A 14810-nucleotide genomic window follows, 5' to 3' on the forward strand; every position below is an offset into this window, starting at 1 on the left:
TGCAGCAAACAGCTATACTTGCACTTACTACACTGCAGCAAACAGCTATACTTGCACCTAATACACTGCAGCAAACAGCTATACTTGGACCTAATACACTGCAGCAAACAGCTATACTTGCACCTAATACACTGCAGCAAACAGCTATAGTTGCACCTAATACACCGCAGCAAATAGCTATGCTTGCACCTAATACACCGCAGCAAATAGCTATACTTGCACCTAATACACCGCAGCAAACAGCTGTACTTGCACCTAATACACTGCAGCAAACAGCTATACTTGCACCTAATACACTGCAGCAAACAGCTATACTTGCACCTAATACACTGCAGCAAACAGCTATACTTGCACCTACTACACTGCAGCAAACAGCTATACTTGCACCTAATACACTGCAGCAAACAGCTATACTTGCACCTAATACACTGCAGCAAACAGCTATACTTGCACCTAATACACTGCAGCAAACAGCTATACTTGCACCCAATACACTGCAGCAAACAGCTATACTTGCACCCAATACACTGCAGCAAACAGCTATACTTGCACCCAATACACTGCAGCAAACAGCTATACTTGCACCTAATACACTGCAGCAAACGGTTATACTTGGACCTAATACACTGCAGCAAACATCTATACTTGCACCTAATACACTGCAGCAAACAGTTATACTTACACCTAATACACTGCAGCAAACATCTATACTTGCACCTAATACACTGCAGCAAACAGCTATACTTGCACCCAATACACTGCAGCAAACAGCTATACTTGCACCTACTACACTGCAGCAAACAGCTATACTTGCACCTAATACACTGCAGCAAACAGCTATACTTGCACCTAATACACTGCAGCAAACAGCTATACTTGCACCTAATACACTACAGCAAACAGCTATACTTGCACCTAATACACTGCAACAAATAGCTATGCTTGCACCTAATACACTGCAGCAAATAGCTATACTTGCACCCAATACACTGCAGCAAACAGCTATACTTGCACCTAATACAATGCAGCAAGCAGCTATACTTGCACCTAATACACTGCAGCAAACAGCTATACTTGCACCTAATATACTGCAGCAAACAGCTATACTTGCACCTACTACACTGCAGCAAACAGCTATACTTGCGCCTAATACACTGCAGCAAACAGCTATACTTGCACCTAATACACTGCAGCAAACAGCTATACTTGCACCTAATACACTGCAGCAAACAGTTATACTTGGATCTAATACACTGCAGCAAACATCTATACTTGCACCTAATACACTGCAGCAAACAGTTATACTTGCACCTAATACACTGCAGCAAACAACTATACTTGCACCTAATACACTGCAGCAAACATCTATACTTGCACCTAATACACTGCAGCAAACATCTATACTTGCACCTAATACACTGCAGCAAACAGCTATACTTGCACCTAATACACTGCAGCAAACATCTATACTTGCACCTAATACACTGCAGCAAACATCTATACTTGCACCTAATACACTGCAGCAAACAGCTATACTTGCACCCAATACACTGCAGCAAACAGCTATACTTGCACCTACTACACTGCAGCAAACAGCTATACTTGCACCTAATACACTGCAGCAAACAGCTATACTTGCACCTAATACACTGCAGCAAACAGCTATACTTGCACCTAATACACTACAGCAAACAGCTATACTTGCACCTAATACACTGCAACAAATAGCTATGCTTGCACCTAATACACTGCAGCAAATAGCTATACTTGCACCTAATACACTGCAGCAAACAGCTATACTTGTACCTAATACACTGCAGCAAACAGCTATACTTGCACCTAATACACTGCAGCAAACAGCTATACTTGCACCTAATACATTGCAGCAAACAGCTATACTTGCACCTAATACACTGCAGCAAACAGCTATACTTGCACCTACTACACTGCAGTAAACAGCTATACTTGCACCTAATACACTGCAGCAAACAGCTATACTTGCACCTAATACACTGCAGCAAACAGCTATTCTTGCACCTAATACACTGCAGCAAACAGCTATACTTGTACCTAATACACTGCAGCAAACAGCTATACTTGCACCTAATACACTGCAGCAAACAGCTATACTTGCACCTACTACACTGCAGCAAACAGCTATACTTGTACCTAATACACTGCAGCAAACAGCTATACTTGTACCTAATACACTGCAGCAAACAGCTATACTTGCACCTCATACACTGCAGCAAACAGCTATACTTGCACCTAATACACTGCAGCAAACAGCTATACCTGCACCTAATACACTGCAGAAAACAGCTATACTTGCACCTAATACACTGCAGTAAACAGCTATACCTGCACCTAATACACTGCAGCAAACAGCTATACTTGCACCTAATACACTGCAGCAAACAGCTATACTTGCACCTAATACACTGCAGCAAACAGCTATACTTGCGCCTAATACACTGCAGCAAACAGCTATACTTGCGCCTAATACACTGCAGCAAACAGCTATACTTGCCCCTAATACACTGCAGCAAACAGCTATACTTGCACCTAATACACTGCAGCAAACAGCTATACTTGCACCTACTACACTGCAGCAAACAGCTATACTTGTACCTAATACACTGCAGCAAACAGCTATAATAGTACCTAATAAACTGCAGCAAACAGCTATACTTGCACCTAATACACTGCAGCAAACAGCTATACTTGCACCTAATACACTGCAGCAAACAGCTATACCTGCACCTAATACACTGCAGAAAACAGCTATACTTGCACCTAATACACTGCAGCAAACAGCTATACCTGCACCTAATACACTGCAGCAAACAGCTATACTTGCACCTAATACACTGCAGCAAACAGCTATACTTGCACCTAATACACTGCAGCAAACAGCTATACTTGCACCTAATACACTGCAGTAAACAGCTATACTTGCACCCAATACACTGCCGAAAACAGCTATACTTGCACCTAATACACTGCAGCAAACAGCTATACTTGCACCCAATACACTGCAGCAAACAGCTATACTTGCACCTAATACACTGCAGCAAACAGCTATACTTGCACCTTATACACTGCAGCAAACAGCTATACTTGCACCTAATACACTGCAGCAAACAGCTATACTTGCCCCTAATACACTGCAGCAAACAGCTATACTTGCACCTAATACACTGCAGCAAACAGCTATACTTGCCCCTACTACACTGCAGCAAACAGCTATACTTGCCCCTACTACACTGCAGCAAACAGCTATACTTGCACCTAATACACTGCAGCAAACAGCTATACTTGCACCTACTACACTGCAGCAAACAGCTATACTTGCACCTACTACACTGCAGCAAACAGCTATAGTTGCACCTACTACACTGCAGCAAACAGCTATAGTTGCACCTAACACACTGCAGCAAACAGCTATACTTGCACCTAATACACTGCAGCAAACAGCTATACTTGCACCTAATACACTGCAGCAAACAGCTATACTTGCACTTACTACACTGCAGCAAACAGCTATACTTGCACCTAATACACTGCAGCAAACAGCTATACTTGGACCTAATACACTGCAGCAAACAGCTATACTTGCACCTAATACACTGCAGCAAACAGCTATAGTTGCACCTAATACACCGCAGCAAACAGCTATACTTGCACCTACTACACTGCAGCAAACAGCTATACTTGTACCTAATACACTGCAGCAAACAGCTATAATAGTACCTAATAAACTGCAGCAAACAGCTATACTTGCACCTAATACACTGCAGCAAACAGCTATACTTGCACCTAATACACTGCAGCAAACAGCTATACCTGCACCTAATACACTGCAGAAAACAGCTATACTTGCACCTAATACACTGCAGCAAACAGCTATACCTGCACCTAATACACTGCAGCAAACAGCTATACTTGCACCTAATACACTGCAGCAAACAGCTATACTTGCACCTAATACACTGCAGCAAACAGCTATACTTGCACCTAATACACTGCAGTAAACAGCTATACTTGCACCCAATACACTGCCGAAAACAGCTATACTTGCACCTAATACACTGCAGCAAACAGCTATACTTGCACCCAATACACTGCAGCAAACAGCTATACTTGCACCTAATACACTGCAGCAAACAGCTATACTTGCACCTTATACACTGCAGCAAACAGCTATACTTGCACCTAATACACTGCAGCAAACAGCTATACTTGCCCCTAATACACTGCAGCAAACAGCTATACTTGCACCTAATACACTGCAGCAAACAGCTATACTTGCCCCTACTACACTGCAGCAAACAGCTATACTTGCCCCTACTACACTGCAGCAAACAGCTATACTTGCACCTAATACACTGCAGCAAACAGCTATACTTGCACCTACTACACTGCAGCAAACAGCTATACTTGCACCTACTACACTGCAGCAAACAGCTATAGTTGCACCTACTACACTGCAGCAAACAGCTATAGTTGCACCTAATACACTGCAGCAAACAGCTATACTTGCACCTAATACACTGCAGCAAACAGCTATACTTGCACCTAATACACTGCAGCAAACAGCTATACTTGCACTTACTACACTGCAGCAAACAGCTATACTTGCACCTAATACACTGCAGCAAACAGCTATACTTGGACCTAATACACTGCAGCAAACAGCTATACTTGCACCTAATATACTGCAGCAAACAGCTATACTTGCACCTACTACACTGCAGCAAACAGCTATACTTGCGCCTAATACACTGCAGCAAACAGCTATACTTGCACCTAATACACTGCAGCAAACAGCTATACTTGCACCTAATACACTGCAGCAAACAGTTATACTTGGATCTAATACACTGCAGCAAACATCTATACTTGCGCCTAATACACTGCAGCAAACAGTTATACTTGCACCTAATACACTGCAGCAAACAACTATACTTGCACCTAATACACTGCAGCAAACATCTATACTTGCACCTAATACACTGCAGCAAACATCTATACTTGCACCTAATACACTGCAGCAAACAGCTATACTTGCACCTAATACACTGCAGCAAACATCTATACTTGCACCTAATACACTGCAGCAAACATCTATACTTGCACCTAATACACTGCAGCAAACAGCTATACTTGCACCCAATACACTGCAGCAAACAGCTATACTTGCACCTACTACACTGCAGCAAACAGCTATACTTGCACCTAATACACTGCAGCAAACAGCTATACTTGCACCTAATACACTGCAGCAAACAGCTATACTTGCACCTAATACACTGCAGCAAACAGCTATACTTGCACCTAATACACTGCAGCAAACAGCTATACTTGCACCTAATACACCGCAACAAATAGCTATGCTTGCACCTAATACACTGCAGCAAATAGCTATACTTGCACCTAATACACTGCAGCAAACAGCTATACTTGCACCTAATACACTGCAGCAAACAGCTATACTTGCACCTAATACACTGCAGCAAACAGCTATACTTGCACCTAATACACTGCAGCAAACAGCTATACTTGCACCTAATACAGGGAGTGCAGAATTATTAGGCAAATGAGTATTTTGACCACATCATCCTCTTTATGCATGTTGTCTTACTCCAAGCTGTATAGGCTTGAAAGCCTACTACCAATTAAGCATATTAGGTGATGTGCATCTCTGCAATGAGAAGGGGTGTGGTCTAATGACATCAACACCCTATATCAGGTGTGCATAATTATTAGGCAACTTCCTTTCCTTTGGCAAAATGGGTCAAAAGAAGGACTTGACAGGCTCAGAAAAGTCAAAAATAGTGAGATATCTTGCAGAGGGATGCAGCACTCTTAAAATTGCAAAGCTTCTGAAGCGTGATCATCGAACAATCAAGCGTTTCATTCAAAATAGTCAACAGGGTCGCAAGAAGCGTGTGGAAAAACCAAGGCGCAAAATAACTGCCCATGAACTGAGAAAAGTCAAGCGTGCAGCTGCCAAGATGCCACTTGCCACCAGTTTGGCCATATTTCAGAGCTGCAACATCACTGGAGTGCCCAAAAGCACAAGGTGTGCAATACTCAGAGACATGGCCAAGGTAAGAAAGGCTGAAAGACGACCACCACTGAACAAGACACACAAGCTGAAACGTCAAGACTGGGCCAAGAAATATCTCAAGACTGATTTTTCTAAGGTTTTATGGACTGATGAAATGAGAGTGAGTCTTGATGGGCCAGATGGATGGGCCCGTGGCTGGATCTCCAGTCCGACTCAGACGCCAGCAAGGTGGAGGTGGAGTACTGGTTTGGGCTGGTATCATCAAAGATGAGCTTGTGGGGCCTTTTCGGGTTGAGGATGGAGTCAAGCTCAACTCCCAGTCCTACTGCCAGTTTCTGGAAGACACCTTCTTCAAGCAGTGGTACAGGAAGAAGTCTGCATCCTTCAAGAAAAACATGATTTTCATGCAGGACAATGCTCCATCACACGCGTCCAAGTACTCCACAGCGTGGCTGGCAAGAAAGGGTATAAAAGAAGAAAATCTAATGACATGGCCTCCTTGTTCACCTGATCTGAACCCCATTGAGAACCTGTGGTCCATCATCAAATGTGAGATTTACAAGGAGGGAAAACAGTACACCTCTCTGAACAGTGTCTGGGAGGCTGTGGTTGCTGCTGCACGTAATGTTGATGGTGAACAGATCAAAACACTGACAGAATCCATGGATGGCAGGCTTTTGAGTGTCCTTGCAAAGAAAGGTGGCTATATTGGTCACTGATTTGTTTTTGTTTTGTTTTTGAATGTCAGAAATGTATATTTGTGAATGTTGAGATGTTATATTGGTTTCACTGGTAAAAAATAAATAATTGAAATGGGTATATATTTGTTTTTTGTTAAGTTGCCTAATAATTATGCACAGTAATAGTCACCTGCACACACAGATATCCCCCTAAAATAGCTATAACTAAAAACAAACTAAAAACTACTTCCAAAACTATTCAGCTTTGATATTAATGAGTTTTTTGGGTTCATTGAGAACATGGTTGTTGTTCAATAATAAAATTAATCCTCAAAAATACAACTTGCCTAATAATTCTGCACTCCCTGTACACTGCAGCAAACAGCTATACTTGCACCCAAACATGGACATAAAATAGCTAAGAATTTTATTTTATTTTATTTTATTTTGGCTTCTTTTGTTGTTTAAATGAATCTGCACATCGGCGATTGGATTAACACCTTCCCCATTGAAGTCTATGCAGAAACAAGAGTTGTTTAAAAACCTAACACCCTAACATAAGCCCTAGTCTAAAAACCCCAAACCGCCGTCCCCCCACATCGCCAACACAAAATAAAGTTATTAACCCCTAATCCATCGTCCCCCCACATCGCTTCTACTTAAATAAACCTATTAACTCTGAAATCAGCCGGCCAACACTAAATTAAACTATTAACCCCTAAACCTAACACCCGCTAACTTTAAATTAAAGTTACAACATAACTACCTTAAAATAAATTAAATCTAAATTACAAAATTAAAAAATCTTAACATTTCGAAAAAAATGAAAAAAATAACATTACAAAAAATAACAAAATTTTAAAATTAAACAAAATAACAAAACCTAACATTACACAAAATAACAATCTCTAAGATTACAGAAAATAATAAAATTATCCAAAATAAAAAAATGAAACCTAATCTAATAGCCCTATAAAACAAAAAAGCCACCCCAAAATAAAAACACCCCCTAATCTAACACTAAACTATCAATAGCCTTTTAAAGGGCCTTTTGTAGGGCATTGCCCTAAGTTTAACAGCTCTTTTACATTAAAAAATACAAATTAACCCATAAGAGTAAAACCTCCCTCCCATCCACCCATCCAACCCCCAAAATAAATAAGACCTAAATCTAATTTACCCATTGCCCTTAAAGGGACATTTGTATGGACATTGCCCTTAAAAGGGCAATCAGCTCTTTAGTGCCCATTAAAAAAAAATAAAAAGCCTTAATCTAAAAATAAAAAAACACCAAAAAAAAACCTAACACTAACCCCCGAAATAGGTACCCACCATTCCTGAAGTCCGGCGCTGAAGGTCTTCTTTAGGTGGCTCCATCTTCAATCTTCATCCCGGTGTCGCAGAGCCATCTTCCATCTTCATCTAGGGGTCACGGAGCTGAGACAGCGCGGAGCAGAGCAGGATCGGCAACGGCACTGACATCCGATGTTTGAAGTGTAGGGCTACTTGTCAGCCTGAAACGAATTAAGGGCCTGACCTCTACAGGCAATACTAGGCATGTTAGGTTGGTGCAACATTGTTGCAATTTTGGGGGTGGGGAGTTTTCTCTTACCTTTTTAAGCTGCGGGGACCATTTTCTCTCCTTCTTTTCCTGGTAGCTGTCATGGCGAATTTTTCCTCCCTCCCTCCCTTTGTTTAATCTTTTTGTTGCAGGTGCAGTTGGTGGTGACCTTGGAGGAGTTGACTGCTTTAGAGTTGCTTCAGTACCAGGGCGGGGATTTAATTAGTTGAACTTTTCTTAGTAAGCCCCTGGCCTTTAGTTTTAGCTCTCCCAGTTTGGCGTGTTGTATGGCTCGTCTTTCTGGGGGTTCCCTTAAGGTGGAGCTGGTAATTATCCTCTTTTGGCCTGATTGTTGGTGCAGAGTCCTGAGGGGGCTGTGGGTCGAGCTAATGGGTGTTGTGATGTCCCTGGGTCATGACCTAGGGGTGCCACACCCCGCGGGCCTGCTAGCCTTTGGGCCCCTAGGGTGTCTGTAGCCGTTCCACAGGGGTGGAGTCACTGATGGCTCCGCCCCAGAATTTGCCCTTGGCCCCGCCCTCTCCCCATTTGGGGTTTCTGTCATAGGGACTCCATTGGCTGCCACCATTTGAAGATGACTACGTGATATGTTAGTCATAGTTAATTGTTTATTAAATAAACGTGACTATGTTGGTCTTAACCTCCAGTTCTCGTGTGATCTCTTTTATTTGTATAGGGTAACGTATGACTGTTTAGGGGTTTCAGCCCTTAGGAGCTTCCTCTTCATGCAATCGTTTGCCGCACACTGAAGCTTGAATGCAAGGTACCCGTTTTATATTGGGGTATCTTGCATTCCTATTGGCTGAAAATTTGAAATCAGCCATTAGGATGAAAGCTACTTAAATCCTATTGGCTGTTCAAATCAGCCAATAGGATTTAAGCAGCCAATAGGAATGCAAGGTACCCGTCGCCGATCCCGATCCCGTTCCGCTCAGTGACACCGGGATGAAGATGGAGCCGTCTGGTAGAAGACCTGCACCGCTTCAGGAATGGTGAGTACCTATGTCGGGTTAGTGTTATTTTTGGCAGTAAAATAGCTGATTGCGCTTTTAAGGGTAATGCATATACAAATGTCACTTTAGGGGCAATGGGTAGCTTAGATTTTTTTTTAGAGTTAGGGCTTTTTTATTTTGGGGGGTTGTACTGTTAGCGGTTAATTTGTATTTTTTAATGTAAAAGAGCTGTTAAACTTAAATCAATGCCCTACAAAAGGCCCTTTTAAGGGCTATTGGTCATTTATTGTTAGATTAGGGGGTGTTTTCATTTTGGGGTGGCTTTTTTGTTTTTATACTGATATTAGATTAGGTTTAATTTTTTATTTTGGATAATTTAGTTTATTATTTTCTGTAATCTTAGATTGTTTTTATTTTTAGTTATTTTAGAGTTTGTTATTTTGTATAATGTTAGGTTTTGTTATTTTGTTTAATGTTAGATTTTGTTATTTTTCGTGGTGTTAGGATTGTTTAATTTTGTAATTTAGGTTTTGGTATCTTTTATTATTTTAAAATAGTAATGTTAGGTTTATTTATAGTTTAAGTTTAGTTTTTTTTATTTCACAGGTAAGTTTTTATTTATTTTAACGTAGGCATATTGTAACTTTAATTTAAAGTTAGCGGGTGTTAGGTTTAGGGGTTAATAGTTTAATTTAGTTTGTCGCGATGGGGTGGCGGTTTAGGGGTTAACAGGTTTATTTAGTGTTGGTGATGTGGGGGGGGACGGTGGTTTAGGGGTTAATAAGTTTATTAAGGGTGTTGCAATGTGGGGGGGGGGGTCAGTGGTTTAGGGGTTAATAGGTTTATTTAGTGTTGGCGATGTGGGGGGATGACGATTTAGAGGTTAATAGGTTTATTTAGTGTTAGTGATGCGGGGGGGTCGGCGGATTAGGGGGTTAATACTTTTATTTAGGTAGTCGCGATGTGGGTGGGCGGTGGCGGATTAGGGTAAATAGTTTTTTTTATAGTATTTGCAATGCGGAGGGATGGTGGTTTAGGGGTTAATAGGTAGTTTATGGGTGTTAGTGTACTTTGTAACATATTTTTTATGAGACTTGTGAAACATTTTTGTTTCGCAAAATCCATAACTACTGGTGTTTGATTGCGGAATGGATCGGTGCGGTATAGGCCATAACGATCACATTAAAGCTGCAACACGTGACTTGTAATACGGGTGAGCTGACCATTCCACATTCAAAGGCCATTTTTTTAGTGGTAAAACTGTACCGTACAACTTGTAATCTCCCTCTATGAGAGCAGGGGCCGATTTATCAATGTCTGGCGGACATGATACGCTGTAGCATATGCTGTCTGCATTTAACATTGCACAAGCGGAAACAGGGGTATTTGGCCTTATCTGGGCTATGATAAATCGGCCCCCAGGTCTGTAGTTTTATGCACACACTAAACCAGTGATTGCCTCCCTTGTCCAGCAGAGGGCACCAGAGCTGCACTTTGTTCTGTGCTGTAGAATCCTAAGCAGGAGCATTCTGCAAACATTAGTCTGGGACCAGGGGCGGCTTAAAGCGTCTGTAAAGTCAAAATTAAATTTATATGACTCAGGTAGAGCAGCAATTTTAAACAACTTTCCAATTTACTTCTGTTATCAAATTTTCTTCATTCTCTTGGTATCTTTTATTGAAGAGTAAAAATAGGTAGGCTCATAAGAGCTCAGGAGTGTGCACGTGTCTTTGGTACTCTATGTCAGAGGTGTTTTGCAACATTGTATAACAAAGCTGTGCATAATGTTGCAAATTGCTGCTGCTATGGACTACTTACTAAATGTAGCCACCAATCAGCAAGCGCTAACCAGGTGCTGAACCAAAAATGAGCTGACTCCTAAGGTTACATACTTGCTTTTTCAAATAAAGATACCAAAAGAACTATCTCAATCACGAAAGAAAGAAAATGGGTTTCATATCACTTTAAATTCTGATACAAAAATGAATCTATAAACTCTTTTCCTTTTAAAACGACTGATTTTTTAGTGTAGATTCTTTAGGAGTTTTCACTATCCTTTGTTGAAGAATCAGCAATGCACTACTCAGATCTTGCTAAACAATGGATGAGCCAATAACATGAGGCATAAATGTGCAGCCACCAATCAGCAGCTCCTGAGCCTACCTAAGTATCTGTTTCAATAAAGGATACCAAGAAAACAAAACAAATTGGATAACAGAAGTACATTGGAAAGTTGTTTAAAATGGTATGCTCTGTCTGAATCATGATAGAAAAATTTGAGGTTTCATGTTCCTTTAATGAAACTGTCTGTTTTTCCAGTGTCCAGCTAGCTCTCAGTAGTGCATTGCTGCTCCTTCAATAAAGGATACCAAGAGAATGAAACAAAATTGATAAAAGAAGTAAATTGTGGGTTTTATGTGCGTTATGTTCTATATTTTACAGCAATTCTTGTATGAGCTGATCTAATGTCTACGTATGTCACTAGTTATTTACTAAGCTGATGTAATGACTACGTATGTCACTAGTTATTTACTAAGCTGACGTAATGACTACGTATGTCACTAGTTATTTACTAAGCTGATGTAATGACTACGTATGTCACTAGTTATTTACTAAGCTGATGTAATGACTACGTATGTCACTAGTTATTTACTAAGCTAATGTAATGACTACGTATGTCACTAGTTATTTACTAAGCTGATGTAATGACTACGTATGTCACTAGTTATTTACTAAGCTGATGTAATGACTATGTATGTCACTAGTTATTTACTAAGCTGATGTAATGACTACGTATGTCACTAGTTATTTACTAAGCTGATGTAATGACTATGTATATCACTAGTTATTTACTAAACTTATGTAATGACTATGTATGTCACTAGTTATTTACTAAGCTGATGTAATGTCTACGTATGTCACTAGTTATTTACTAAGCTGAGGTAATGTCTACGTATGTCACTAGTTATTTACTAAGCTGATGTAATGACTACGTATGTCACTAGTTATTTACTAAGCTGATGTAATGACTATGTATGTCACTAGTTATTTACTAAGCTGATGTAATGTCTACGTATGTCACTTGTTATTTACTAAGCTGATGTAATGACTACGTATGTCACTAGTTATTTACTAAGCTGATGTAATGACTACGTATGTCACTAGTTATTTACTAAGCTGATGTAATGACTACGTATGTCACTAGTTATTTACTAAGCTGATGTAATGACTACGTATGTCCCTAGTTATTTACTAAGCTGATGTAATGCCTACATTAATGCCTACGTATGTCACTAGTTATTTACTAAGCTGATGTAATGACTATGTATGTCCCTAGTTATTTACTAAGCTGATGTAATGCCTACGTTAATGCCTACGTATGTCACTAGTTATTTACTAAGCTGATGTAATGACTACGTATGTCATTAGTTATTTACTAAGCTGATGTAATGACTACGTATGTCACTAGTTATTTACTAAGCTGATGTAATGACTACGTATGTCACTAGTTATTTACTAAGCTGATGTAATGACTATGTATGTCACTAGTTATTTACTAAGCTGATGTAATGACTACGTATGTCACTAGTTATTTACTAAGCTGATGTAATGACTACGTATGCCACTAGTTATTTACTAAGCTGATGTAATGACTACGTATGTCACTAGTTATTTACTAAGCTGATGTAATGACTACGTATGTCACTAGTTATTTACTAAGCTGATGTAATGACTACGTATGTCCCTAGTTATTTACTAAGCTGATGTAATGACTACGTATGTCCCTAGTTATTTACTAAGCTGATGTAATGCCTACGTTAATGCCTACGTATGTCACTAGTTATTTACTAAGCTGATGTAATGACTACGTATGTCATTAGTTATTTACTAAGCTGATGTAATGACTACGTATGTCACTAGTTATTTACTAAGCTGATGTAGTGACTACGTATGTCACTAGTTATTTACTAAGCTGATGTAATGTCTACGTATGTCACTAGTTATTTACTAAGCTGATGTAATGACTACATATGTCACTAGTTATTTACTAAGCTGATGTAATGACTATGTATGTCACTAGTTATTTACTAAGCTGATGTAATGACTATGTATGTCACTAGTTATTTACTAAGCTGATATAATGACTACGTATGTCACTAGTTATTTACTAAGCTGATGTAATGACTACGTATGCCACTAGTTATTTACTAAGCTGATGGATAATGGCTGACACTATAAACAGTGATTTAAATATCTTAAAATAAATTGGAATGTTGTTTAAAATTGTATTTTCTACCTAAATCATGAAAGAAAAATTTGGGGTTTAATGCCCCTTTAAAAACTACACTACACTTAGATTTGGGGGCAATTGGGGCACATTTTGAAAATAACCAGAGATCTAATATCTGCTTAATTTTAAAAACACTAATTTCTACTGCGAGCTTGTGGTAGCAATAACCAGCCACTTGTTATTTATTGCGCGCCTGTAAACAGTGAATTTCCCCATTTACGGGCGGGCGATAAATTAGCGCTCCACTTGTTATCTAGCCCTTAGTGTTTAAACTGTTGGTGAACAGCAACCGAGGAGACGTAAATATCTCTATAAACGACAAATAAGGCAGCGATTACCCTGCGATTAGCATTTTGCTTCTGGCACGGCCATGGGATAACAAGATGGTGTAAAGAGCTGATTATAACTGGGTGTCAAAATAAAAGGTGGAATAATGTGAAAGAGATCTGAAAAAAAACCTTGTAGTGGTCCTTCTGGAGGAGTTAGAAAAGCAGAAACCTAAATCCCTCATTAAGAGGGTGACACACAAGAGAATGCGCCAGGTCTCCAAGCAAAGGAGAAATCGCTGAAAGTACCAACAATATTGTGTTAAGTGTCTGGTAACAATCACTCCTTTCAAACAAAAACATATGGTTTGGAGTTTGTTTAAAGAAATGAAGAATGGCTGACAAATAAAAGGCATACGATAAAGAAAACTTAAATGAAAGAAAAAAACTATAAAAAGTTGTAAAGAAATGACAAGAAACAAATGCTCAGGGTCAGTGTAGGGGTCTCATTCCTGTTGGGGGACTTCAGTGGCACAGTATTTTGCATTGACTTGCGATAGCCAAAGAGCTCCATTCTGATTATGGAAACCAATTTCTGTTGTATCTTCTGCAAATCTTTGTATTTGTCTTCTAGTTTGCCGATACCCAATAAGTAAATGGCGAAGGGAGTAACAAGAATGTGTTTTTCTAGTGAATGTGATGCTGGACACAGCAGCTGGTTGGAGGAACGCAGAGCTATGAATAAGGAAGTGCTGCCTCTCACATTGATCTATTTCTCTTGGGCCACTTCTGCAACATTAAAAATATCAAATCCCTGAACTCTTACACAGTAAAAAGGAATCTAGTTGCTCAGAACTTCTCAGTTTTATTTGAGGCTAAACAGATTAGGGATTTAAACAGCATGCGGCTAATCATGGGTGCTGTAATTTGTAGTACATTCACCCTGAAATCTGTATAGAGAATCATGT

The sequence above is a fragment of the Bombina bombina genome, chromosome 9 (genome assembly GCF_027579735.1).
Source record: "Bombina bombina isolate aBomBom1 chromosome 9, aBomBom1.pri, whole genome shotgun sequence".
NCBI lineage: Eukaryota > Metazoa > Chordata > Amphibia > Anura > Bombinatoridae > Bombina > Bombina bombina.